We start from the raw sequence: 4168 nt of genomic DNA on the forward strand, positions 1-4168 counted from the left end.
CTTTGGCATGACAGGCAGATCTTTTTACTGACTGAGCCACCTGGGAAGCCCAGCAGTAGAATATGCCCCACTAAAAACATACCTCTATGGCACAGGATTATTTTGAGAAACTACAGACAGACAAGAAGCTCTGAAAACAAAGGAGAAGTTAGTCTTTTGCAAGAGAAATGTACATTTGCCAAGGAAATTTCCACTTGTACCGTTGTCTCCCTCTCTGGACCAAGAAGAAAAGGATAATCCTAGGTCACAGGGGACCTACCTATCCATGGAGGAGACAGCCTGAAATCCATAGAACAAAGCTTACCCTGTCTACCTCGCTCTTCCTGGTAACGGCCCCATAACCAGCCTCCCCTTGCTTGTCTAAGAAAGACAAGATTATTTAAGCCCGTGGTTTAGACCACAACTGGGGAGTTACTCAGTTTTGCTGGGTGTCTCCCATGTACACATATAAACTCCTCTTTTTTTTTTTTTTTCTCTTCTGAATCTGTCTCTTATTTACAGGGCCTCAGCCAAGAACTTAAAAGAGTAGAGGGAAAATTGTTTTTCCTCTGCTTTAAGGACGGGGATGAGTGGAACGGGAGAAGGCAGAATGGCTGCAGAGCAAACGATAAGAGCAGAAACTCCATGGGAATGCAGATACCCTGATGGGTGCCTGAGAAGGGGAGGGGCGGGGAGGGGGCCAGCCCAATGGGGAATGACATGCATCTCAGCAGGACCCACGGGGCACCTGTGACAAGGGAAGAGCAAAAGTCCCCAACCCCCTCTTCCGTCCATGACAGGGTGCTTCACGAACTCCCAGGCAGGGAGGGAGCCCCAAGTTGGCTGGGTTAACTCTGAATGGGTCAGGTTTGTCCCAAACACTAGCAAGCAGAATGGAGGTTCAAGTAACCTGACTTATTAACAGAATGATAAAGCTAGTTCATGTATTGGGACCCTTAAAATGGAGGGCACCCCAGTGAGCCCACCCATGTCACAGATCTAAAGCTACATCAGCCTGCACTTACCAGAAGCACCTGTCCAGGAAACCACTCACGATCCTCCAGCTCAGCTTTGGCTAGCACACCTTACCCTGGAAAGCAGGACCTGCGAGTCTTAGAAGGAAATCCCCAACCTCCTACCCAGTCACGCTCTGGTTCCACGTTGCCATTTCTAACTCTGTAAAACTCCCTCTTGTCCAAAATCTCTCAAGAAGAGGGTTTCACAGCTGGCAAGATGCTCCTTGAATAAGGGACAGCAAACTCATTACTAAATCATTTTCATTTTGTTATCTAATGAGAACGTTACGAAAGGGAACAGAATATGACACTCCAAAATATGCCACTCTGACATGCGGGTTGTTTTGGCCTGAAGGCAGTGAAGACACAGCAGACCTTGAAAGCTCTATGAGTCTCCCTTAACTGCCTAAAAGAATTTAGATAAAGGACTGGTAGCAGAAAAAGTTATTACCAGAGATAACTTTTTTTTAAGACAGTAATTTAGGGTTCTACTAGGGTCATAGTCCAACCTGTGTTTCTTTTTAGGATTAATGCATTTTAATTTTCGGCTGTGCTGGGTCTTTGTTACTGCACATGAGCTTTCTCTAGTTGTAGTGAGGGGGGCTACTCTCTAGTTGCGGGGCACAAAGGCTTGTCATTGCAGTGACTTCTCTTGTTGCAGGGCATAGGCTTAGAGTGCTTGTGGCACACGGGCTCAGTAGTTGCGGCTCCCAGGTTCTAAAACACGAGCTCAGTAGTTGTGGCTGCAAACTTACTTGCTCTGTGGCATGTGGGATCCTTCTGGACCAGGGATCAAATCTGTGTCCTCTGCATTGGCAAGCGGATTTGTAACCATTGGGCCATCAGGGAAGCCCCAAAGATAGCTTTTATATCAGAAAGACTTATCTGCAAAGCAAGGCAAACATTTGTTTACCAAACATTTTTTTTTTCTTCTTATCTGCCTGTGATTTGTCCTCCTCCCTTTTGAAGCCCCAGACCCCCTACTCCCTTCTCCTTAGCTCAGGATGGTAGGTAAGTCTCACTGAGAATAGAAGGGACACAAACTTGAGCACTATAAGGAATGACAAGTCAAGAAAGAAGTTCTATTGACCTTTCCAATGACAGCAAAATGATGGATATGTGGAATAACCTGCCATGGTTCTCTATAGCTTTAATCTGTCAGAAACTTTTCCGTCGTTATTTTTTAAAAAAATACAATGGATTAAAAAAAATATTTAGTTCTATTTATTTATTTATATGGCTGTGTCATGTGTTAGCTGCGGCATGTGGATCCCTGACCAGCGACTGAACACGGGGCCCCTGCGTTGGGAGCGCTGAGTCCCAGCCACTGGACCACCAGGGAAGTCTCCATCATTGTTAAATGTTCTCATGTCACTCCTACTGGAAGGAATATAGTTGACCTCATTTTAGAGCAAGAGAAACTGGAGTTCAGACTGGGGAAGAGACAGCTAGTAAGAAGATTCCAGAATAAGTACAACTTGAACAGTATGAAACCAACCAACAGAGGAAGTGTGCCCGTGGGAGGTGAAGTGGGGATGGGGGAATTCTGAGTTGAAATGAACTGTGACTGTATTTAGTGAAAAACATTTCTTAGTCTTGGTTTACCTGTAAGTTTCACATGCTGAAAAAATGGGTTGCCCAACAACCATAGGACCTTCAAAGACAATGCAGATGTCAACTCAGGATTTCTAAGAATTTACTTGATGAGATTCGAAAGTATGCTCCTCTCCAGCTAAGCAAGTTGATAGCAATGCAGTGGTTTCAAGGGACTTTTACATCGAGGGTTGAACACAGAGTAGATGCCCTTAAAGCTCATAGATAAACTTTCACAGTAAGCTGCTGTCAGTGACTTGATGACTTTTGAGAAGAAATTTGTGAAGAGAATTTGTAACATTTTTAGCAGTTAACTTTAAGGATGTGAATGTATTACAGTAGCTCTAAGTCTAGCTTTTTTATTATTTACTTATTTTCATCACGCATGGCATGTGGGATCTTAGTTACCTGACCAGGGATCAAACCTGTGCCCCTTGCATCGGAAGCCTGGAATCTTAACCACTGGTCAGCCAGGGAAGTCCCTAGCTTATCTTTTTATGTTCTTGGATCAGCCAAAGCACCCTTTTGGTTAAACTATTTCAGCCTTTTAATTCTGTTCTATGCTTGAGGGCATGTGGGAGGATGGGAGAAAGCAGGGATAAATCCAATTCTGATTTTGTATGGTTTTGTACTTGTATGAGAAATTCAAATGAAATATAAAGAATATGCAATTGCTTTGAACATCAGAGAGATATACCCAGAAGGTTCATAATAAATTTCTCACATGAAGATTTTTTGAAAAAAAAAAAAAAATGTTTAGAAGCTACCAAATTGATCAATAGGGATAAAGTACTGAAACTAAAATACACAGATGGAATCTGTCCTCCATGGACAGACTTAATATTTAAATCATTTAATTTTGTATCAGCCTGGGTTGGGTCAACAGATGATGATAAATCAGACCTAGAGTTGATACACACAAGCCAGACAAATCTGGTTGGTTTCTCACTGCGAGGTCCCAACTGGTAGCTGGGGACAGAGAGCCAGGAGGGCTGGAAGGGGAGCAGGGGATGGAGAGGACAGGGTGGGGTGTGGATGCAGAAGATTTTGGTATCCAGACTGCCTCCATCACTCACCCCCACAGGAATCCAACTCGTTCTCACAGATTTACAAATAATTGAAACTCTCAACAGGCACCACTTGCAAATTTGATTGCTCAGTCTGTTCCCTCTGAATTTGCATCAGCAACAGGAGCTCTGGAGGGAAATGTTCAAAACAGAGGCCCAGCAGCATTGTCTGGAAAGAGGGAACTGCTATTTCTGCCTGGTACTTTTGACAATATTAGGTTCCGATTAAAAACTGAAAGCAAAAATATGCGTATTTTAAGGTTTTGAGCAGAATTTTCAGTTATTTTTCTGAGCTGTAAAAATGAGTAGGCACCTTGAAAAATGTGAGAGTATGTCCCGTCTGATTTTGGGGATCAAGGAGGAAATGGGAAATTCATAAAATGTTCTTTTATGAATAATGTTGATAACAGGTGGTAGTTCTAAAAGTGTTATTTGGCAAAAACAAAAGATGGGTTTTTAAAAAATTCCCTAATATGAAAGGTTTGTAAACATGACTACATTGTATCGCATTAT

Source organism: Bos indicus x Bos taurus, chromosome 27 (assembly GCF_003369695.1).
Source record: "Bos indicus x Bos taurus breed Angus x Brahman F1 hybrid chromosome 27, Bos_hybrid_MaternalHap_v2.0, whole genome shotgun sequence".
Classification (NCBI taxonomy): Eukaryota; Metazoa; Chordata; class Mammalia; order Artiodactyla; family Bovidae; genus Bos; species Bos indicus x Bos taurus.